The 25026-nt window shown below is 45.4% G+C and overlaps 1 protein-coding gene and 1 non-coding gene across 8 annotated transcripts in view; both read left to right on the top strand.

The window, feature by feature from the left end:
- The window catches only part of MARCHF3 (membrane associated ring-CH-type finger 3), a 168129-nt gene that overhangs the window by 47517 nt on the left and 95586 nt on the right, over positions 1 to 25026 (top strand). For 2 of the 7 annotated variants that reach the window (XM_075541479.1, XM_075541476.1), the window contains exon 2: positions 19006 to 19273. The exons of the other annotated variants lie outside the window; for them this stretch is intronic. The gene's annotated coding sequence lies outside the window, so the exon portion shown is untranslated. The remainder of the gene's footprint in view (positions 1 to 19005; positions 19274 to 25026) is intronic. 7 annotated transcript variants of the gene reach the window in all.
- On the top strand, positions 6172 to 6371 carry LOC142442062 (small nucleolar RNA SNORA74). Its single transcript, XR_012783317.1, has one exon. It is a non-coding gene; the product is annotated as a small nucleolar RNA SNORA74 (small nucleolar RNA).

The raw sequence follows: 25026 nt of genomic DNA, 5'->3' as shown, positions 1-25026 counted from the left end.
CTTTGTAGGCAGATTTCTTGTATCCTGTTCTCCCTTTGCTGTGTCTCCCAAGAGGTATCTGAGGTGATTTCAGAGAGGACGCTGCTGGGAAGCTAGCTAAGGTCTCTGGCACCTAGACCACTAAGTCTTACTGAGCAGGCCCAGGACCATCCATCAAATCTAGCAGTGAAGGTGGATTTGGGGCCCCAAGTCAGACTGCTGTGCCACACCAAGGTTAGCTATCCAGGAGGTCTGTACTCTGAACTTGTTGACACTTCTGATAGCCTTCACTGATATCCAAACAGGAGTTCTGTGTCCTACCACATAGAGATCCTGCCCCCAGTCGGAGTGGTAAGCTGCTCTGTCGCAGTTGCTGACACACGATCCAGGACTGAGGAAGTGACCAGCCCGTGGCCTCGCAAACTAACAGGATAGCCTGGCCAGTTCACAGGACAACAGGGCCAGTTCCTGGACTGAGACATTACGGTACTCCCAGGGTGCTTTTGCCGACCTCCAACCCTACCCTACCCACATCTTGACAGACTTCAGAAGGGATCATCTGCTCTTCATTAACTGGTAAATGAACCAAAGCCAACTCCCCTTGGGGCCTGTTGGGGCCAGTGTCACCCAGCTACACGATTTCATCCGTTTCTTAAAGAATGCATGTGTCCACTGAAGAAGGAAGAGAGAAGCCTACAACAGAGAGGACAGCCGACTCCACAAGAAGGCCTTTTCCTAGCTGAGGATCTGAAGTGGGTGGGACTTTTCAAAGTATTTTGGAGCCCAGTAGCCCCACGTGGTGTAATGAGTTAAGTGTTGGGCTGCTATCCACGAAGTAGCTTTTTCAAGCCCATCAACCGCTCCATGGGAGAAGGATGAGACTTGCTCCTCCTATCAAGAGTTGTATTTTCAGAAACACTAGACAGCAGTTTGACTCTATGGTTCGGGACACTGTGAGTTGGAATTGACTTGATGGCAGGGGTCATTCCCAGGCATTTCAGTGTATATCCTTTAAACACTCTGTTGGAAGAAAAAGAGTTAAGAGAACCTTTTAGTAGGAAGGGTATGGAGAGCGACCTAAACCTCATTTGTTCAGAGAAAGTCTCCTGGTTTTGCAGGGCACCCAGGGCTCTCCCAACTTCTAAACCAGTGTTGGTTCACACAGCCTCCATGAACCCCACTGCTCTTGCTTACATTTTAAGAAATTGAAACAGCACTAAATGTTGATACCTGGATAAGCTATTGTGACCACAGCTGGCCGAGTCTTCTTGTTATGTGCTGGCGAGTCGGTGCCAACTCAGCAACTCTACTGGCTTCAGAGGGAACACTGTCCTGTGCCATCTTCACCAGCCTTCCTGTGTTTGAGCCCATTGTTGCAGGCGCTGTGTCATTTCATACCATCGAGGACCTGGCACCTTCCTGCTCACCCCTACTTGACCAAGCATGGTGGCCTTCTCCAGGGACTAGTCTCTCACTGTCCTCAGTTTGTGGGATGAAGCCTCATTGTTCTCACTTCTAAAGAGCATTCCGCCTAGACTGTTTCTAAAACAGATCTGTTCCTTTTTCTGGAAGTCCATGGTATATTCCACATTCTTCACCAACACCCTCATTCAGAAGCATCCATTCTCACTCGGTGTTACTTAGTTTGTGCCTGCATATGAGGCAATAGAAATGCCTTGGCTTGGCTAGTCCTCAGAGTTACATCTTTGTTCTTTAACACTTTAAAGAACTCTTTTGTAACAGATATGCCCAATGCAAACATCATTTGATTTTTTTTTTTACTAATCCTGAATAAGCATTTTTCCCATTTTTTTCCCAAAGCTACTTACCATCATAGTAGTAGTAGTAGTAAATCATTTTATTGGGAACTCTTACAGCTCCTATAACAATCCACACATCAATTGTAGCAAACCAATTTGTACATATGTTGCCCTCATCATTTCCAAAACATTTTCTTTCTACTTGAGCCCTTGGTATCAGCTCTTCTCCCCCCACCCCTTTCACCCTTGTGAACCCCTGATAATTTAGAAATAAAAAGTGACCTAATTGTGGTATTTAGCTCTCTAGCTTCCTTGTTGAGTTTCTTTCCTGGTGACCTGTCTTTCTCTGCTAGCTGTGTACTAAAATCACCTACTATAATTGTTGAGTCTGATTTCTGTTTTCAGTTTTTGAAGAATTTGACAAATTTTGCAGGTCTTTTGTTAGACACATATATATTTATTGTTCTCACTAGTTCTTTATCTACTTCTCCTTTTAGCATTATATAGTGACCATCCTTATCTCTTGTTGTGATTTGCACCTTGAGATCAATTTTGTCAGAGATTAGGATTGCAACCCCTGTGATATTTTTTTTGGTTGTCTTTTGCTTGGTATATTTTTCACCAGCCTTTTATTCTTAGCCTATTTTTGTCTGTGAGCTGAAGGTGTGTCTCTTGCAGGCAACATAATTGTTGGGTTATGTTTTCTGAGCCAATCTGCAATCCTTGTCTTTTAATGGGCGAATTCAGACAGTTGACATTCGAAGATATTGTCACCAACTGTGGATTCATTGTCATCTCATACCTTTTGTGTTGAGTGTTTTCCAATCTCCCTACTAACATGATGCTCAGTATATGTGGGGTGAGGCTTCATCTTTTACCTTCTTTTTGCCACTGAGGCAATGTTATCTTGATGGTTATTTTCGGCACATTGACTTCCAGGTGGCATTGAGCTATGTGGTCGTCGCCTGTTTGTACTTGGTGAATGTCGACAGTGCAGCAGCACTGCTGTGGCTCTGCAGACTCTCCGTTGGGCAACAACCAACCCTGGGGTTGCACTGTCACGGTGTTACCATATGTAGGCTCCCCAGGGTGGAAGCAACCTGGTGGAGAAGCTGCGGGGCCACAGCTGCTGCACAGGAGAATTTCAGGACTGAGGTCACCTGGCAGAGAAGCCACTAGTCTGGGACAGATTCACCAGAGGGCGGAAGTGTCCAAGTCGGCACTGTGAGATAATCTGTGCATGACAGTGGATGGGTTCTGACTGCAGCTTTAAGAGCCTGGTCAGGATCCGGCCACAGGCTAAAATGTCACAGTTGGACTCGATGTAACTATTGAAGCATTACATTCACAGCTGCTGGAGCCCTGCACAGGTGACTGGCGGGCTCTGGCTGCAGTGGCACAGGCTATGGTTGGTAGGTGAGTAAAACCCTGGCACAGGCGCCTGAGTGACCTGTGGACAACAGAGTTGGGTTCCAACAGGCTGGTGGCATATAGGGTCATTCGCTGCAGGGCTTGCCTTGGGTGGACTGTGGATGGGGTCCGCACTCAGCAGCTAGGGGTGAGGGCTGGTGCTAGGAAGATACTATATGTGTTGGTGGGGCACCCTATGGGGAGAAAAGTGCTGCTTGTGGTCATGAGTGTTGCAGGCGACCTTCAGGCAGAGCCTAGGGGCTCCAGAATGTGGCCAGCTGTGGGGCAAGGTCACCTCCCTGGCCTAGGGAGTACTCTGGATTGCTGCAGGAGTTAATTCACCTATCTGAATCCCACTCGGTCTCCTAATCGGTGAATTTACGGATGGCCACGGAACTCTCTCTGCAAGCTACTTACCTGGGCACCATCTTGCCAGAAGTCCCATTTGATTTCTTGACTACATCTTCCATGAGTGTTCATTGTAGATCCAAATAAAATGAAATCCTTAATAACGTCAGCCTTTTCTGTGGTTGTTTTAATGTTACTTATTGGTCTAATTGTGAGGGTTTCCGACATCAGTCCCCCTTTGTGTGGAGGTATAATTCATGGTGAAAGCTGTATTCTTTGATTTTTTTTCTCAGTAAATAAATCCAGACCTCTTCACTATCTGTAAGCAATGTTGTATCATCTGCCTACCACAGACTGGTAAAGAGTTGCCCTCCACTGCTGATGCTGCATTCTTTGTCATTTTGTGCAGTGCTTTGTGGGAGAAAAACAAAATGGCTCTTGGTCATCCTGTAGCCATATTAGCTTCTTAGTGACAAAGTCAATGCACAACAAGGCATATAGGTCGCATTCAACCCACCACTCTCTGTGGATACCCTCTGTGTGCCAGACACATTTCACTCTGTGCTTCACATTGATTTAGTTAATGCTCAGAGAGTTTCTGTGAAAAGGCATGTTTATCCCATGTTACAGATGAGAAAGTAGAAGCAATAGAGAGTTAATATGCCCAAAGTATCGCAGCTCATCTTTAGTAGAGTCAGGATCTGAACCATGTCTTTTGCCTACAGAGACTCCGTTTGTCTCAATGCACTGTGTCATCCCTGAACTGCACATTAGAATCATCTGGGGAATTTGGAAAATAATTAAGTCAGAAACTCTGCAGGTGGAATACTGGTCACCGAGGTGAGATCTGCAAAGCTAATCAGCTTCCCCGGCTGCATTGGGAGGATAGCCTGTCTCATTGTCAGCCAGGGGCCAAAAGTGGCTCGGAGCAAAAACCATCAGCTCCCCCTGCTCTCCCTTCCCAAGCTACTCTCCAGTTCCAATCCATGGAGGACTCGGCCACAGTATAAGCAATAACTGAGCAGGTGGTTTTAGGGCGAGCTGAGTGGGCAGGCTGTGGTGTGCACCGAGCCAGGTAGTGGCTGTGGAGATGCAGGCGAAGGCAGGCAATGGGAATCTGTGGAGGCAGGAGACAGTGAGGCAGGATCCAAAGGGTAACCCTTGAATAAAGAATAATGACTGAGCTTTAAAGTGAGTGTGGGAAGATCGTTTTGTCATTAACAAAAAATGAGTAAATAAAGAGGAATCCTGTGTTTAGGAGTGGGAAAATGCTGCATCCATGCTGTACGCACTGAGATTGAAGTAGAGATCTTTGCTGGTAATTGAAATTTTGAGATGAGAGAGGACAAGACTTTTACAGTTTACCCAAAGGCATCAGTGTTGATCTGACCTCCCTAAAGAAGATGAGAAATGTATAAGCCTTACTGAATATTCAAGCAGTTTTTCAAAAAGTGGCTTTATTGGCATATACTTCACATCACACAATGTAATCATCCAATCATATTAAGAAGATTTGTGCAATCGTTACCACTATCAATTTCAGGTTATTTCCTTCTGGTGCTCGTTGTTGTGAGTTCCCCGTCTTCCTGAATCTTTCCCTTTCTGCCTCTAGGCAATTACCAGCCCAGACTCTATAGATTTGCCTATTCTGGATTTCAATACAGAAAATGAAATAAAACCCAAGCAGAAAGCAAACAACAATGACTAGAAAAAACATAGGAAACCCTCAATTGAAAAGAAAGCAGAAAATAATAAAAGCTAAGACAACTTTAAAATGAATTAAAAGTAGATAACGTGATGTGGTGTGGCATTTTAACCCAGCTACCTCTGCCATAGCCAACTGCACAGTGCTCTCTGTCTGATAACAGGACTATTCATCTCTCTGAGCTATGCTCAGAGGGAATTCGCCGGAGGCTTAATCCATGTGTGGACTTTGCAAGTGGATTTGGGGCTTGCACTGCCATCCACAGCCTTCTGCGAGCCAGGTGTTCACAATATAATCTCTACTACCATTCCCTCCTTTGGATTTAGATTTTAGTATTTAAAATCCTGGATCACACAGGCTGGTGTGCTTCTTTGTGAACGTAGTTGACGCCTCGCTTAGATGGTTGCTTGCTTGAAGACAACCCTTTAAGACGCTAGACTCTATTCTTTCTAATTACGGACACCATCTGGTTTCTTCCCTACACTTTGCTATTGCATTCATATCTTTTGCCATCTCTTCATGACATCAAGTATTGAGTGGGGCCATGTCATAAGAATGAACTATTCTTAGATTGGGGCTAGAATTAAGTGTGAGCCCCAAATCCATTCATTTATCTGTAGTTCATATATGCCTCTGGTTCACTTTAGATACATCATTATTATTTTATGATAGAGAACATTATAAATCATCCCCTGGAACATAAAGTAATTCTATTGATAATGTTATTAATTTAGCAGGTGGTATTGAATTTAAAACACTGTTGAGAAAAGTGAATTATACAAATATAGGCTGGGTTTAAGCTGCAATGCATGAATTGTTGGCTTGCACAGATTAAACTCTTAAGTAGCCGGACACTATTTACACAAACAAAGGGGGGTTCTTGAGAGGGCAAAACCTTCAGTAAGACTCATTCATAAAGGTAGAATCATGCCTACCAGACTAATGCATATCATAAGGAAGCAAGGAGCGCCCAACAGTTGTCAGCTGTCCAAGCTAACCCAATGCCCGGGACAGTGTTACACTGTTGGAAGAGCAAGCGCTGCCCAGTGAGGTCTGGCTCCACGCACTGTTTTAGTGTTGTGGTCGCATAACCTCTGGGCAGCATTTTGCACCTTTGAGAGTGGAGCGACTCTTCCTGCGGAGTTGCTCCTAGTCTGGATGCAAATGTTATAAAAAAAAAAAAAAGAAGAAGAAAGCAAGGAGGGCATTAAAATAGTGTGTATAGACTTATATTTATAGTGTATGTATATTTAACATATATTAAACACACATATAGTAAATATGTGTATACATGTTTTTATATATTTTTATACTGAACTTTGAAAACATTGAAAGAAGCCAGACACAAAAGACCACATGTCATATGATTTCATCGGGCACAAGAGAGCTGTACCAAAGTCCAACAATGACCGACAGTTCTATAGCCTTGGGATAGCAGTCATCTGCTTCTCACACCAGGCTGTTTGAACTCTTCAGTCCAAGGGAGTACGTCCATTCCTTAAATATGCTACAGGTGAGTTTGAGGTAAAGCCCAGTTTACCAAGCAGTTACTGTGCAGAAAAGGATAGTGGCCGTGGTGAGTATGTGTGAATGGCATATATATAAATGTGTGTGTGTGTAAAAACAGTTGATGGTGCTGCTGGAAACAAGCCAGACACAAAAGGTCACATGTTACAAGACTTCATTTACAGGAAATGTCCAGGATAGGCAAGCCCTGAGAGACAAAAAGCAGACTAGAGGTTGCTAGCTGGTGAGGGAGTGGAAGAATATGGAGCACTACAAATGGGTTCCAGGTTTTGGGGGGGATGATGAGAGGGTTCTACTAAAGTCCCCATGATTCTACAAAGAACCACTGAACCCTAGGCTTTAAATGGGGGAGAGAGGTGACATGTCAATTACCATATGTATGCTATATTGCTCAAAATCATAAATATGATATAGTCCTCGCTCAGGTGGTTATTATTTACTTTATTGAAAATACAATTCAAACAAATCATTCCAAATTATATTCAACCATTAACTCCCACGTGGCTGCTTTGACTTCTTAAGCAGAAAAAGCCCATCTTTTATATCCTATCTCCCCCCGCCCCCATCCCCCAGCCCCAAATAGGTTACCTTAACCGTGGAAGAAACAAAACTCTGTGAATTAGGAGCCGGGAGTGCCGTTTAAGCAATAATTAGGTTTCCTATTTAAAGAGCTACATTAATTACAGGACAGAAAGAGCCCATGATCCTTTGTTGCCTAGTTTGTTTCCCATGAGAACCATTTCTTACTTGGGCCTCTGTTTAAACATCAGTCCATGCAGTTGAAAAAGTTGAAGGAGAGGCTGAACACGGGTCCTTTGGGTATCTGGACTGAAATATGGATTTGTTCTTCCTCAACAATTTTCAAACCTGCAGCACGTGGAGTGTTTGGACCATGGCAGTGGGTTTCATAATCAGCTGTTTATTTTCGTCTTATCTTGAAACTGGGTGTTGAAATATGTGAGATACCTTGAAACAGGAAAACACCTGAACCTGCTGCCATGAGTGGACTCTGACCCTGAGTGTGTCAGTAGAACTGTGCTCCAGAGACTTGCCGAGGCTCATTTTTCTGAAGCTGACCACCAGCCCTTTCTTCTGTGGTACCTCTAGGTGGTCTCGAACCTCCAACCTTGGGCTAGCAGATGAGCTAGTTAACAGTTTGCACCACCCAGGGAAGCATACTCCATTGAGTTAATTTAGAAGCAAAAGATGTTACTACAAGTAAAAAGTGCTGTCTCCCAACAGCACGTAGCTATTCCACAGAGAAACCTTGGGATTACTCCAGTGTATGGGTCCCGCTCTGCGTCCAGCAGTATGCACAAAGCTTCATGCCATTGCGATTCCCACTCATCGGGACCCTCGACAGGTTTTCCGGGACTGGGAATCCTTACAGGAACAGATGGCCCCATCTGCCGCCCATGGAGCAACTGATTGGCTTGAGCACCGACCTTGTGGTTCGAAAGCCCAACACCTAGCCCCAACCTTCAGGGCCACCGAGACCCCTTAGCAATTACATACTCCTTACAGAATTTAAAAAGCTTGCCCCATACGCTGCAAAGAAGTAAATTTGAGTCTCTTACTATTGCCCCCACCATCATCTTTGATATGGTCTACGCTTCAGTGCTCGGTCACTGATGGGACAGTCGTTGTTTAACCAGAGTTTCCTGTTTGCTGCTGTGATGGGAGGCGAATTGTTTGCCGGCAGCAACGCAGGTTCTCCCTCCTAACGAAACACGGGTCACACTTTCGCTTTGCGAGCTGATTCCAGGAGCCCAAGCGGAAAGCGAGTTTTGAGAATGACGAGGGCAACGAATGTATGAGTGTGCTTTACACAATTGATGTATGTGTGGATTGTGATGAGAGTTGTATGAGCCCCAATACAATGATTGAATACTCTTTTTTTTAAAGGGCAAGGGGCACCCCTATTAGGAGAGATTTCCATTCTCCCAGGTAGGCCTCCTGCCTCGATCACTCATGTTGCTGTTGTTGATGTTCACTGCTGGAGGCTGATTTGCCTGCGCCGCCCCCCCCCCCGCCCCCTCCAGACGCGCCCCCCCCCCAGAGCATTTGCAATGGAAGCGGGCGTGGGGGTGGGCTGTGGGGTTTTCTGCAGAGTCAGCAGAGGCCGCATGCTAACAATGAGCTTGAAGAACGCCGTAGGCACGTGTCAGGGCGCACCAACCTGTTCTTTGCGCAGCAGAAACCCGACTCGTACTTCAGGTACAACGTCACCCCGAAATGTTGCTGCCTGCTCTCTGTGGTCATGCCCGGCCTATCTCAAAGCCACAGAGAGTCTGAAAAACCACCTCAGCCTCTCTTTCAACCTCTTCCCCCACCAAGTCTCTCAGGAAAGAAAGAAACCACAAAATGGGAAGAGATTCATTTCACTTTTCCTCTACACCTTTAGCAGGTGCTCTGTTGGCACCATGGGTTAAACGCAGGCCTGCTAACTGATGAGTACGAGGTTCAAATCCACCAGCTTCACCACAGGAGAAAGACCCAGCCGTCTACTTCTGTGAAGACTGACACCTCCAAAGCCCCAGGGAGCAGTTGTCGGCTGTCCTGCAGGGTCCTTTGGAGTCAGAATGGACTGCATGGCTGTGGATACCACTGAGTTCTTAACCTGGCTGACTGGACAGAGGTTGTTTTCAACATTCCTTACGAGAAAAGCAAGTTTGTGGACTAGGGACCCAGAGACCTACCCAGCCCATGGGTGGAATGTTTTATTTGGCATCTTTAAAGCATCTATATGAACATTGTCAACAATGAATGGTTATCCACATAAACTCTACATTTCTGACTTCCCTTCAGAAATGCCAAGGTGACGTCTCCCTGGGTGTAGATTCTCAAAGGAGAAAGATGTGCTGAGCCCAGTCTCGCTCTCCCTGTCACATGACGAGGCTTCCTTCCAGTGCTTGCCCAGCCCACTGAGATCACTTCTATGATCAACTAGTCCCTACGGCATTTGCCGGCTTGGGGACCACAACTAGAGAAGGAGCCCCAAAGAGGAAAGGGTGTGCTTCTCTCGCAAATGTTCCTGGTGGCCAGTACGAAACTTGAGCTTTTGGCTAACAAGATGATCTTACACCTAGCAGAGTTTGGGATTCAGATCTAAATGAATTGAGGTCAATGTAGTATGTGGGATTTCGGTTTCATTTCTAAATGTATTAAGCAGGGACACTGTAAGTAGACTTCAGCAAAATATAAGGAAAAACACCCTTAAAGGGAGGACAGGCAAGCTGAATTTCTGGTGTAGGCACCCACTCCCTTGCCAGCACCTCAGTTTTCTGACCGGCCGGCTGGAAGGGTGAGTGACCATCAGCTGCTCTTCTCTTTCAGCACTCGTTCATTTAGTGAACTTTACAGAGTGGCTGACAGGGTGCGTTTACAGTAACAAAGCCTGAATCCACACGTAAGGCCTCCCGTTCCTCATCTGTATAACAAGGATCGGAACAGTAAGTACTTCAGTGTCAGGAGCACTCTGAAAACTCAGGAACTGTGAGCTTTTGTTATTTAATCATACATCAGCCATTTGCCTAAGCAGCCCTGGGAGCCCTGTAGGGTAAGCGTCAGACTGCCCGCTGCAAGGTTGGTGGTTCAATCCCACCAGCCTCAGAAGAAAGATGAGGCTGTCTGCTCCAGTAAAGATGGATAGCCTCAGAACCCCTAGTGCAGAGGGTCACTTTGAGTCCACAACTGATTCTATGGCAGTGAGTTTGGGAACTGTTTTCGAGATTCTAGTAGGCCATCGGACTATCCATAACAGTGCTGAAAAAGACGTGCCCGTGTCCTAAAAGAGCTTTAGTTTAGTGGGGAGAGAGTCTGGGCCAACAAGTGACATCAGCAAGACAAGGAACTTCTCGTCAACGTGACTACTATTGAACCATATACATGCTAGTGAGGCCACAATGTATTACAACGTCACATTACATTTAAAAGGTTCCTGTGCAATACCTCCTCTCGTGACATAGGTGTGTGCCTAAGTATGTCAGAAGTAACAACAAAAGTAGGAGGGTTTTTGTAATGCAGGTTCTGCAACAAACGTTTAAGTCAGAGCCTGGTTCTGACATTTGAGGGAGTCCTGTTGGTGGTGATGTCAGAAGTCAGAGCCCGACCCCTCTCCTCAGAAACACACACACACAATGGTTTGCTTCCTCTTACAGGGAATTTGAGAGCTCCTGGGCCCGCTGGTGGAAGTAGGCCCCACTGAGGCCCTCGCGCCTTCCATACAGGAGGTGGAAGCAGTTGTTCTGGAAAAACAGTTACTACAGAGCTAGCACAAAGCCATGCATAGAAACAGGGCAGTTCTGTGTGAAGGAAGGAATCTGCGTTGCGTAGAGGTGACATGAGCAGTGAGAGGAATTTTTAATGGAGAAACAGCACTTCTTTTTTTTCATAAAGAAAATATTCCTGTATCAAGTCCTGTCTTCAGAGCCAGCACCTTGTAGATCTGTCATGTGTATTGCTGTCAATACCCTGACACATGTTTAAGTCAGAGGATCGCCTTCTCCCCTTGATCCTCTCACCATTTCTTGATATCGCTACCATCTCTGGCATGTCAAGGAGACTCCCTGTTTACCAGACCAAACCATTACCCTTACAAAGAGTTAGCTTGGCTGAGTGCTTCGCCTCCCCCAACAACCTCCACCGAAACTGTAGTATTTCTCTAGTCTTCACACCACAGCCTCCAATATGCAAGGAACTGATTATACATGGACTTGATTATCTCTGCGTCACCCGAATTGGGCTGGCCACTCTGGGCAGACTGTGCCCTGAATATTGGATGGCACGCTTTACCATAGCCGTCCAAAACAGATCCAACTACAGAAGTCTTGGGAAACAATGTACCAAAGGTTTGGTGGGGCAAGGAGGGAAATGAAAAGAAAACTCGTCGCCATCTAGCAAAAATACCACAAAAGGTCTATGAGACAACCTTCGGCCACCAAAACCTTTGTTTTCAACCCCCTCACCTTGCCATTCTTTTAACTCCCTGCTCTCCATTCTCGCACTTTAGTTTGGGCTCTTCAGTTCAGAGCACGGCTTTCTTCCACTTCTTTGACAATGGGTTCATAATTTCACACTGCCTTATTAGGAGAAAGCCCCTGTGCTGGAGACAGTGAGCTTTGCTCTTAGCAGGCCATGAGAAGCAGCAAGCGGTCCTTACTATTTGCTGTGGGGTTGCGAAGGAAGTATAAATAACAGCTAAAGTCTTTCCCCCACATCTCCCATTTTCTTCTTCACTGGATATATTAAAGGCATTCGTGATATTAGGACATGGAAATTCATCTAATTTTAATGGCTATGTAGCATTCCATTGTTTACATGCAACCCAATGTGTGTTCAGCCGCTATTATTGGACATTTGCTAGGTTTATTTGCATTTTCCCCTTTTTAGTCACCACAAACAAGGCTACGAATACAACCATTTTGCACACCAGAGCATGTCCGTAGGAGAGCTTCATGCACTTGCTAGTTCTGTATCATAAATATGCACGTGGGTACATTCCGTAAGTATCACTGTGGGAAAACTCATCTTCCCACTGGTAGCATGACAGACACCCTGTTTCAGTTTGTCCAGAAAGGACCTCGTTCTCCCTGTTGTCTGCTTTTGCCCACCTTGCGCAGGAAGCGTTTAAGCCGACTGGCAAGGGGGGTGTAAGTTAGAGATAGTGGGGCAGGAGGAGTGGAAGAAAGGATAAGGAAATAAAACGAGCCGGTGAGGAAAGTGCCGTACAATTTCTTTCCATGCTTCAAGCATCTCTCAAGTTTAGAGTTCCAGCACCCAGTCCAACTACGCGAACCTGATACAGGATCCACGCCTGGTGACACAGCTATTGTATGGGGCCTTGCCACAAGGACACTGCACAATGTGCCAAATCATGTCCCACCAGCATGCTGTATCTGCCTGCCTTCTCAGAACCAAGCGTGTTGCCCGTGAGCAGAGCTGTCTTCAGGTCCATGTGTGCTGATTAGCTCAGACTGGGGCAGCCTGGCAAGAGTGATAAGCTAGCCCCTGCTTCGACTGTGCTTTCTAGCCGTGTGCCTAGTACAACGGACTCGCCTTTCTCCTAAAGGACTCTGGGACTTGCCTTGGAGGATGGGGCCAGAAGTAGATCTGTGTATGTCAGTGAGACCACGAAAAGATCAAAAACACCAAAAACCCTTCCTGTGGAGTCAGTACCAACTCCTAACAACCGTACAGGAAAACACTGTTGTTGGTAGGGGCCGTCTGCTTGGTTCCAGCTCACGGCGACCCTATGTGCATCAGAGTCAAGGCCCAGGTGTGCGCCAGCCTCACCAGCGTTGCTAGGTTTGAGTCCGTTGCTGTCGCCACAATGTCAGTTCATCTTATGAAGGGCCTTTCTCTTTTTCACTGACCCTCTGTATTACCAAGCGCGATGTCCTTCTCCAGAGACTGGTCGCTCCTGAAAGAAAACAGGAGGAAAACCCTAGTGCCGGGGGATTTCCAGGCTGGATGCCTGAGCTGGCAGAGGGCAAGCTATCCAGGGGCTGCGCAGTCAGATGACACCTGTGCACACCGCAGGTGCCAGAGAATGGGCTCCTGCAGGAGCGTCGGGTGATTCAGCTCCTGACCTCAGAGAGAGCAGACAGAAGGGAGCCAGGTGAGCCGAGCTGAGCCAGGTTGGGGTAAAGGGCTAATTAACTGCCCCGGTATGCCGTGGACAGAGATTTGATGCTGTGATGGGGCCTAGATTCGAGGGAAAGGAAGTCCCAGCTTTGAGGAAACCACGAGGAGCTGAAGACTCTGGTGCAGGACGGCATGGCTCGGCAAGCAAGCCAGGCTGCCCAGAACCACGGGGGGGGGGGGGGGGGCTGCTAGAGACTTAGCAGAAAAGGAGCCGAGAGAGCTCATCTAGGGCTTGGATGTGGAATCAGGAAGAACTAGCAAAGAAGGGAGAGTTATTCCAAGGGTCAGGGCTGGCCAGTTGGCTGGCAAAGAATAAAAAGGAGTCAAAGAAAGTTGGTCCCCAAAATCCACTGATGTGTACCCGACACTGTAGTAGGAATAGCCAGACTAGGGGAAAGAATAAATAAGAACATGCACCTCAGCCCCATAGATACAAGGGAAATGGGTTATAAGTCTGGCTGTTATCCACAAGGTCAGCAGCTCAAAACCACTAGCTGTTGCTTGGGAGAAAGAAGGGCTTTCTACTCCCATAAAGAGTTGCAGTCTCAGAAACCCACCGGGGCAGTTCTACACTGCCCTAGAGGGTTGATATGATGGCAGTGTTTGGGTTTTTTGTTTGTTTTTGCTTATCCCCCTTTGTGATCGACTCCCTAGGTGGTAGTAGGGGAAGCTTACTTCAAGGTGAAGTGTCAGGAAAGGTAGTAGAAATCTGATTCAAGGAGGTTTTTTGTTGTTGTTTTTTTTGGTGAGACTTACCCTTAGAAGTCACAAAAAGAAGACAGGGATGTAAGAATATCAGTAAGTACCGTGGGAGTAAACAGAACTAAAGCAGCTCTGGGACAGGGCTCCCTGAGGTACGATGTGATAAGGGAAAGAAAGGAGGTGCGTTTAAAATAAGCCGACCCCCTTTGCCCCAACGCATCCACACGAGAGTCCGAGTTTTGAATCCTCATGGGTTTTGGCGAGTGCAAATGTTTGGGATGTGAGCTTCACCCCCCTGGATCCTCATCACGGTTTGAAAGCCTCCTGCCCTTCTCATCAGTCCTTGGCTTCCTCCTCGTCTCCACATGTGACATCTCTTCACTCTGTCTAGCTGATTGCACTGGCAGAATGTGGCCCACGAGGGATATGTGATTTGAGCTTAGGTTTCTGTACCAGAATATTATATCGGTCAAAAAAAATACGTTGCATTTGCGTACAGAGCAATCTGGAAATGCAGTAGTAAAGTTTCAGTGTTGGAATACCATCTTCTATTTATAAAGAAATTTAAGAATGAGTGCTTGCCAGATGACTTCAGCCATCTCATGTAACTTAAATAGCTTCTTATTAAGACAGTCAGGGAGCTAATAACAAGGAGTGCAAGAGAGAAGAAATGGTCTAAAATGCATTATGGCAATGATTGTACAAGTCTTCTTGATATGATTGAACTATTAAATTGTATCATCTTTGGATTATGTCACAATAAAACTTCATTCTAAAAAAAAGTCTTTCAAGTCATGGATAAACTTAACCTACTGGAAGAAAATAATGCTCAGAACACCACTGTGTAAACCTTTAATGAGAAATAGAGCTTAGGTTACAAAAAAAGGGCCCCTTTTCTTATTATCTAAATAGCCACCATCTGCATAAATTTAATGTAGTGGTCTGAAATCTCAATCAAGACTCCTGAAATCTCTTTTTAAATTAATGGACCCGATGAACAATGCGAGAAAAACCCTACCTTTGAGCCATGTCATCATTTTGATTTCAAAACCCTGAGTCTCCATCCTAAAAAAAAAAAAAAAAAAAAAAACAGTCTCCATCATCTCTTTGGCAAAAGAGAATTTTGACCGAAATGCAAGGGAAGGGTGTGGTGCAAAAAGTCATGTCTCCTTCCTGCCACCTCTGAGGACCCAGAGAACAACAACAGTGAGGAGTCTGGAATTCAGAGGTAGATCATCCTCCGAGGCTCCTCCCTCCTGGAGTGGTCTTTATGAGGATCCTGCTCCCTTCTTGTTGGCAGGAGATTATGTAACTACCACATTCTCTAATACAGCGGTTCTCAACCTGTGGATCGAGACCCCTTTGGGGGTCGATTGACCCTTTCACAGGGGTTGCCCAATTCATAAGAGTAGCAAAATTACAGTTAGGAAGTAGCCATGACAATAATTTTATGGTTGGGGGATCACCACAACATGAAGAACTGTTTTAAAGGGTCGCGGCAATTGGAAGGTCGAGAACTATTGCTCTAATATATCTTTTGCCCCTGAGGTTAGAATGTATCCTTTAATAATGCCCTCTTCTGCCATGGCCTTAGGTAGAGTACAGTACAACTTAAGTACGTAGCATATATGTTCTTACTAACAGATACCTGATTTCTTCGGAATTCCTATAGCAGCAGCAACGCCCACTCATACTTTCCCTGCAGCGCTGTGGCCCAGAGACAGTGCCCTGCACTACAATGTCTGAGTGGTGAGGATCAGGCTTCCAAAGCCTTCTCCATGCCCCCTGCAGCCCTGCGGGTTCCTGCGCTGGTGTCTAACTAGGTGAGAGGCATGCAGGGATTAGGAGCCATGGGTTTGTGAGCTGCCAAGTTTGCAGGTGCATTCTCTCCCAGGTGGAAGCCTGGCTGCCTCTGACTCGCATGCCTGGCAGAAGCCCAGGAGAGGTGGAATTCCACTGGGTTGCACTTGGGCCTCCAGAAACCGGCAGAATGTGTTTACTGGGTTAGCATGACTTGACAGGCAAGCATGTGGACACAGCCGAGTCACACTCCCATGGCTGCCAGAGAAACTATGCAGGTCAAGTTGTGAAGCAGGACCAACAGTAGTTCCTCAGAAGTAGGACTGGGATTGGCGAGGAGGCTGTTTCAGTTGTAAACTGGGCTTTATCACACTAGAAGAAGACGATGGGTGTTGCCTGCCCTCTGTCTTCCCTCACCGCAGAGCTTCTCCAGGGAGGGCTTTGCCCTGGAGCTGTGTGGGCGGGGACCGAGGACCTGTAACCGGGAGTATGGCAAAAATAAATAAACCTAGAGAAAAATACTAAAATGGTAAGTTAATGTGAAAATAGGAGGCTCTGAAGAAAGTACATTTGCATTCAAGGCAAGAAGAAAGAATGTATTTTGAAGCTCTGACATGATACAGAGAAACAGGTACATACCTTTTGTTGGGTGTGAGGAAATGCGATATATAAGTTATGCAGAGAGCAAAGTTTCTCCTTGACTGGAGGGTATTTGAGATTGGTATCAAAAAACTCTTGAACTTGTACTTTGTTTCAGCATTGGTTTTGAACACCCCATCTAAACATGTGCCTGAATCAAGAGGCCGTTGTGCCAACAGAACAGGGGCTACTGCATGGTTAAAATCAGGACAGGTGTGCGGCAGGGCTGTATCCTCTCACCATAGTTACTCAATCTGTACGCTGAGCAAATCATCAGAGAAGCTGGTTTACATGATGAAGAATGTGGTGGCATCAGGCTTGGAGGAAGGCTTATTAACAACCCGAGATACGCAGGTGACCCAACCTTGCTTGCTGAAGGTGAGGAGGACTTGAAGCACTTCCTGATGCAGATCAAAGATTGCAGCCTTCAGTGTGGATTACAACTCAATGTAACGAAACCCCAAATCCTCACAACCGGCCCAGTCAATACCATCATGATAAACAGAGAAATGACTGCAGTTGTCAAAGATTTTGTCTTACTTGAATCCACAGTCAATGATCACGGAAGCAGCAGCCAAGAGATCAAAAGATGCCTTCCATTAGGTCCATCTGCTGCTCCAGACCTCTTAAAGGTGTTGACAAGCAAGGATGTTTCTGTGAGGACTGAGATGTACCTGGCCCAAAACATGGCGTTTCAGTGGCCTCATGTCCATGTGAAATGTGGACGTTGCATCAGGAAGACTGAAGAAGAGTTGGTGCATTGGAATTCTGGTGCTGGAGAAGAACAATGAAAGTGTCGTGGACTGCCCAAAGACAAGCAAGCCTTCCTTGGAAGAAGTACAGGAAGAGTGCCCCTTGGAGGCAAGAAAGGGGAGACTTGGTCACACGTGGTTTGGACGTGTTGTCGGGGAGGTGAGTCCCTGGAGAAGGACGCCATGCTTGGTGAAGTCGAGGCGCAGCAGCAAAGAGAAAGGCCCTCCACCAGATGGACTGACACCGTGGCTGCAACAGTGGGCTTCAGGGTAACCGCTGTGGGGACGGGGCAGGCCCGCGTTTCGCTCTACCACACACACGGGCTCTGAATCGAAACCCGCTCAAGGGCCCCTAACAACAGCAGCCACCGGACATGTAGCTCCCAAGCAATGAACCTGCTCCCCTCATTTTTTGATTTTTATTTTTCATGTGAACAAGAGGCCACTGAGCATAAATCCAGGCAGATGAGTGTAATTGTAAAAGCTTCGTCCCTGTAACTTTGGGCAGCAGAAACCCTGCCGGGATAATGGGTGGTTATAAGGTGTTGTCAGGTGGGAGGAGCAGGCTGGTGGTGACTCTGGCCCTCATTTACTGAATGACCTCATGCCTTTCCTGTGCTGGATGGCACACTCAGAAATCTCGGCTGGCCCGCCCCAGGTGCCAGGGCTAAGGGAGACCAGCAGGAAGAACAGAAAAAGATCCTATCTTGTTAATTGACCCACTCTCATCTCCTCCCCGATAACTACAGATGACTTCTAATCCAGAATTTCACTCATTTCATCACAGTGCCTCGCCCAGAAATGAGGCACAGTAGTGATTATGAACACGGAGATGCTTTCCCAGTAATCCTGGCCATCATTTCCTCTGTGAACCGAGGAAAAGCTGATGGGAAACTCACACTGGCTTGTTGTTAGGGATGTTGTTTAAGGCCTTCAGCTGCCCGCCCCAGAGCGCAAGCCCCACCGTCCCACTCCTGCCGGATAAAGGTTGCCCTCAGCGAAAGCCTCTGCAGGCAGGGTGCAGCGGCGGGGTAGTGAGAGCTTTGGGTCTTGGAAAGGGCAAAAAAAAAATCTGCTCAGAATTGTGGAGCCAGGGAGTCTGGCAGTTTCCCCCTCATATTTCTAGGTGATCGACAAATTGTTGGTTACCACATATATAATTTATTAGTAATTGCTCTAATTTGCTTCCTAAGTTTATAAGTTGCCAGTTCATAGAGATCAACGATTTTGTATTCATCAAATAGGAACTGCGGTAATTTGATGAAGTATTAGCCGGTTAGGGTGATTTCTGTGCAAATGCAGTTATTGCCATTGTGATTTAGAGGAAGTAAGGGGGAAATGTAACAGTGTCCGGTGTCTTAGCAACCTAGTGACTAATGCCACTCACTGGGGTGCAAATGTAACACACAAAAATTTTCCTTCTGTGGATGGATGCCTGGGTGCTAAGCACAATGCCAGGAGTGCTGCCTGATGGGGGCTGGAGGCCAGCATCCTGTGGGTGGTCTGGGAAGCAGAGGGCTGAGGAGTCTGCAAGGGAAGGTGGAGCAGAGCTGGACCCTCAGCAGGGATGCTGGAGATAGGATTGGTATGGAACTTTTACAGAGTTCTCCATCCCTCAATAAATGATGGACAGCCTTCAGGTATGATTACAAGAAAGCAAATGCAAACATGTTTTCTTGTGGCCAGTCTGACATGGTTGGTCCCTCTCTTTCCCTGAGACTTTTCCCTTTACCGACAGGATTCTTTACCTCTCTGCTGAACAGCCAAACCAGCTGAGGTCTCCTTCTGCCTCCTGCGCCATCAGCAAAACTGTAAACCCCCTGCTGCTGTCTCAACTCCGTTTGTGCTGATTTGTGAGAGGCGGAAACACAGCTTTACCATCTGATTCTCAGACGGAAGCTTGTGGCCCTGGAAATGGCGGAAAGTAAATTGAAGTTTTTAGCTGACCTTGCAGACATCTGAAGAGGAGGTGACAGAATAAATGTGGGTTGTTCCGGATGCTTTTGGTGAGTCACTCGTTTGCCCAACTCCACTGGCTGGCATCCGGGGACTGATAAGACTCCTTTGGAGTCATCAGAATTTAACTTTGGCTCAATCTGTCAAAGTCACAACCGTATCTCTCAGGAGTATCATTTGGCCACGAGTCAAACATACTGGATGTTCCTCAATAGCATTCTCAACCCATAGCTGACCTCCACATGTATCGAGCAATAGCGCATCCCAATAACTCTCAGAATAGCGCCATCATTTAGATGACCCCTACTAATTTTATAGAAATTGAAACACTTTTCTAATAACCAACTACAGTTGGAAAATGACCATTGGCCCGGAGTCTGATATGAAAATGTCAGTGACTTGCCTTTGTACTTCCCTGGTGGCAATAGTGAACTACATATCTGGCAGCTGACTGCAAGGACAGTCGTTTGAAACCACCAGCCACTGCTTGGGTGAAAGATGAGGCTTTCTACTCCAGTAAAGAGTTACGGCCTCAGAAAAACCCACAGGGATAGTTCTACTCCTAGATATTTTTACACTAGTTTTGGTACTAAAGGTAACACGTGCTTTTCCAGAACCACCTCTCTGTAAAGCTCACTCATCCATCTTCAGTATTGTGAAACACCAGACAATAAATACAAAGGTCTCTGATGATCTAACATAATTCTCTGTATACCTCGCTCAGTCATCTTCAGTATTGTAAAACACCAGACAATAAATAAAAAGAACTCTGATTATCTAACATAAGAGGGGATACCCCCAAAAGACCCTGGAATGCACCCCCACCCCTGAAAGCTATGTATTTACATTTTTAACAAAACCGTATCACCTTCAAAGTACTCTCCATTACACTTGATACACTTGTCAAATCTGCAATTCTCTTCTTGGAAACATTTTTCAAACTCATCTGTTTGGATGGCTGACAGCACCTTCCTCATTTTTTCTTCACCTCTTCTATGCCATCAAATCACTGTCCTTTCATGTCCCTCTTCATTCTTGAAACAAAAAGAAGTCACATGAATCAAGGTCAGATGAATAGGGTGTGTGGGCAAGGGAGGCGTGCTGAGGGGTTTTGCCAAAAACTGGCAAACTGATGTGGTGTGTGACCAGGTGCATCGCTGTGGTGGCAAAAACCAATATGCCACAAATCAGACCTGTTTTTGATGCACACTGTTACACGCAATCTTTTCAGAACCTCTAAATAGAAAGCTTGACTAACAGTCTGACCTGGTGGAATGAACTCCAAATGTACTACAAGTCGAAATTTTCGTCCATTTGGGAAGTCGATGGACATCCAGAATGAGGTTTGTCATCAATTGACATTTCGCCTTTTTAAAAAAATCATTTTATTGGGGGTTCATACAACTCTTATCACAATCCATACATACATCAATTGTATAAAGCACATTTGTACATTCGTTACCCTCATCGTTGTAAAAACATTTGCTCTCTACCTAAGCCCCTGGCATCAGCTCCTCATGTTTCTCCCTCCCTGCCCCTTCCCCCCTCATGAACCCTTGATAATTTATAAATTATAATTTTGTCATATCTTACACTGTCCGACGTTTCCCTTCACCCACTTTTCTGTTGTCTGTCCCCCAGGGAAGATGTTATATGTAGATCCCTGTAATCGGTTCCCCCTTTCTACCCCACCCCATTTCACCTTTTTTGAAATGAGAAAAACCCTTGTACACTTGAGTTTTTCCCATAGCACTGTCCTTGTAAGCCAGGTTCAACATCACAACAGTTTATGCGGCATTTTTCCTGAACAGGAAAATAAATTTTCACAGCCATATGCTGTTCTCTCAAATTAGGCCTTACAGAAAAACGAGGTTTGAGTGAAACTGCTTTTATGAAAAAATTCCCAGTGACCAGAGAGAACCTTCCCAGGTGATTCTACTGGGTGCACTAACTCAGTGCGTTGCTCGATGCTCACCTAGCAGGAAAAAATCATACCTCAAAAGCTCTGCCCAGTGCAATTCCAGTTTTGGAGGGATACCTCCTTGTATATCATAAAATCTATTCACCAAAGCTTTTTTTTTTGGTAAGAGAAAACAAAAATTGTATACCTGGAAAGATTCTAGTCTTCAGAATATATTTCAAACCCCTCCCCACCAAAACAACAACAACAACAAAACATAAAAAGCAAAATACCAGTAATCCAGTAATACCAGAAATTGAACAAAAGCTTTGACTAGACATTTCTCCAAAGATATACATACAAGTGACCAGTAGGCACATTAAGTGACTTAAATGACTTTGACCATCCCTACTCATTAAGAAAATGGAAATAAAAAACACAATGAGCTAATCCCTTCACGCCTACTAGGATAGCTGTCATTAAAAAAAATCAATACCAGGGGTTGGAAAGCTTGTGGAAAAACTAGAGTATTCATACCTCAGTGGTGGGGGTGTATGATGGTGCTGCTACTGGGCAAATCAGTTGGGCAGTCCTTCAATAAGTTAAAAATAGAATTACCATATGACCCACCCAATCCAGCCCTAGGTGTATGCCCAAGATAGTTGAAAACATATTTAAATAAAAACAAGTATACAAATTGTTTATAGCAGTGCTGTTCGTGATAGCCACATGCCGAGACCACAGATCTCCACCAGCTAGTAAACGGGTAACGAAAGTGCCGTATGGTCCTATCGTGAAATATGATTGAGCCACAAAATGAAGAAAGCATCGATACCTGCCACACCAAGGATGAAACCTTGAAAACAAGCTACAGAATGAAAGGAGGGAAAGACCCCCAAAGGGTTATGAGTTCATTTCATGAGAAGTCCAGACTTGGCAAGACCAGAGAGACAGCAGCTTAGTAGTTGGTAGCGACTGAAAGACGGGAATGGCAAGTGGCCACTAATGGGTCTGATGTTGCTTGTAGGGAAAGGATACTAGTCAGGGTTCATATGGTGGTGACTGTTGCCCAGATTTGGAAATGAGCTGCAAACTAATGAACTACTTTTAAAGGGTGCATTTTATAGTCTGTGATTTATGTTTCTACCTCCCCAGAAAGGTCCCTACCTAACATCTGCCTCGTTCCAGGCAACCGCTACTTGAATTTCTTATCACTATTGATTGGATTTGTATAAAAATAAGAAGCCTCCTGTACATATTCGTGTGCCCAGCTTCTTTCTTTCAGGGTAGTGTCTGTAAGTTCCAAGCGCACTGCAGTCCACTCCATTGTATTGCCCTGTAGTATTTCATTGTGTGGATAGACCACAAAGCGTTTGTCCGTGCCCGTAAGCTGTTTGTGATTTGGAGCTAGAATAGAAAGGTAGCTTTTTTATTTAATGGATATATGTTTTCATTACCTAGAAAGGAAATTGCTGGTCATATGGTATTTGTTTTAGTTGATAAGAAATTGCCCGCGTGTTTCCCCAAGTGTATGCACCATGTTGCACTCCCGCTAGCAATTCGTGAGGATGCCTTGATTTATGAATTAGTAGAGAGAAAACGGTCTCTGTCCCTTCATGGTTTTCGTCTCTCGTGTGCTCACCGTGCTGCCTCCTGCTTTGGGAACGTGCTCCTGGAAGTCCCCGTTTCCGAGTGCTGGCACAGACTCATAGCACAAGCGAGCAGCTGTGGAGAACACAATGTTTTCTCTCACGCACAGTTCAGGAAACTAGAATGAACACGTAGAGCCTGCCTCCTGGAGGGCATCCTCCTTGTCCGGAGCCTGTGAGACCTCTGGTGCGCCTTGGCATTCCTTGGTGTGTCTTCCCTGTGTGTGTCCCTGTGTCTGTTCTGTCCTTTTGTAACTCACAAGTGACTGGCTAAGTTTAAGGTCCACCTACTTTGGCAAGACCTCATTAACAACTGATTTTAAAAGCCACATATCCAAACACAGGAGCCTGGTGGTCTCATGGTTATACGTTGGGCTGCTAACCGCAAGATCAACAGTTCGAAACCACCAGCTGCTCTACAGGTGGAAGACAGGGCTTTCCTCATGTAAAGAGTTACAGACATTGAAACCCACAGGGGCAGTTCTATTCCATCCTGTAGGGTTGCCATCGATCTGAATCAGCTCAATAGCAGGGAGTGAGTATATTCAAACAAGGTCATGTTTGCAGGTACAGGGTAGGCTTTTGCTGCATCATTTTTGGGGGAAGGGCACTAGTCAATCCATAGTACTGTATTTATAGAAACCTTTCCCCTAGCCAACACCAGCCTACAGCCACAGAGTTGATTCTGACCTTAAAGGGAGTTTTCTGGGGTTGTAAATCTTTATGGGAGCAGACAGCCTCATCTTTCTCCCAAGGCATGGCTGGTGGGTTTGAGCCACCAACTCTGCAGGTAGCAGTCTAATACTTACCCAGTAGGGCCACCAGGGCACCTTTCCACCAACTTTGAACAAGGCCCATCTTTCTCAGGTTCCCGACCACCATTCCCTATTGCCAGGGCTCGCTCCCCTGATCAGAAGCCAACATTGCTTCGCTGTATTGCTCGCTGTCTCCACGAATGCCGTGTGGCAAGATCCTGCCTCCTTCTAGAGCTTGGTCCTGGGCTGCCTTGTGCTCAGGAGACGCAGAGACGTGAGACCTGAGGGAATGAAATGCATCTGCTACCTGGAGCCCTCAGCCTAGGCACTAGAATCTCTCTTAACACCTGTCTCTTAGAATGCAATCACTATAGGACAAGAGGGAAAACCTCAATGGACTCACATCTTAAAATTCCAGAAAAATCACTTTTAAGGTTCCAGATACCTAGCCCATAAGGAAGGGAAACTCCCCAGTCTTGGGTGTTCCATTTAGAGGCTGTTTTGCACCTGTTTCTCTTTAAACCTAGACTAATATGCCTTTATGGAGCTGATTTTGCATCTCCCCCAGCTATTGAATATAGCAGAATCAAAGTCTATCAGATAATGAATGAATCATACCAATAAATGTTAATCAAGCAGCATAATGTGTTTATTTATATCTATCAAAAAGAAAAATTGGGAAAATCAGATTAAACCAGCCTATGACATACATCATTGTTTGGGTGAAGACCACATTGAGGTAAAATCATGTTTCCCTCACCCTGTGTGTTATATGCTCTTTGACCTGATGGGTTAGTTTACCTTCCGGCCAAGAACAGAATTTGCACCACAGAAGGGAATTGTGGCCTGGCAATATTGGGGTGAAATCATGCTAACTTTAGCCCAGGAGGTTTCTGACTTTGGAAAATATTCTTCTCTAGTGAGTGGCAGTTAACAGATAAAGACTGTCATTTCTGATGAAGGTGTGAGCTGGTTGAATTTTTTAATTAACATTTTAAATAAGACCCAAAGTGTAGAAGGGCTTAGGGTACGTTTGATGCCTGATGCTGCCTCTTGGGCCTGTTGTCTGTTACCTGGAGAAACAGAATTTTGCTGAATTATTTTGATGGTCTTTTCTAGTTTAAAGCATGTATTACTGACATTTTGATGTCCCACTCTGTTTTTCACTGGGGTTTTTTTTCTAATAGAAGATATACATCAATTGAGAAAGATCAAGATTCTCTCCTTGCTTTTTTTCAGTTGTTCAACAACTAAGTTTTTTTTTAAGATTTACCAATTTTAAAACTAAACTAATTTATTTTCAACAACATTGAGTTCTAAATTAGTTCAAACTAATCTTAGTACAAACTAAAAAATAAATCTTCTAGCAAAGATCTTATATACATTTACTCAAGAAAATAGGTTTTTTTTTCTTTTTAGGGGGGGTTGGTTGGTTGCTTGTTAGATGTAGGATTTAGTTATTTTTAAATAGTCAGTAATAATTTTCTAGGGAATTTTGA

The sequence above is a fragment of the Tenrec ecaudatus genome, chromosome 2 (genome assembly GCF_050624435.1).
Source record: "Tenrec ecaudatus isolate mTenEca1 chromosome 2, mTenEca1.hap1, whole genome shotgun sequence".
In the NCBI taxonomy this organism is placed as follows: domain Eukaryota; kingdom Metazoa; phylum Chordata; class Mammalia; order Afrosoricida; family Tenrecidae; genus Tenrec; species Tenrec ecaudatus.
The sequence above is the reverse complement of the archived record's forward strand: the minus strand, read 5'-3'. Positions and strand labels throughout refer to the sequence as shown.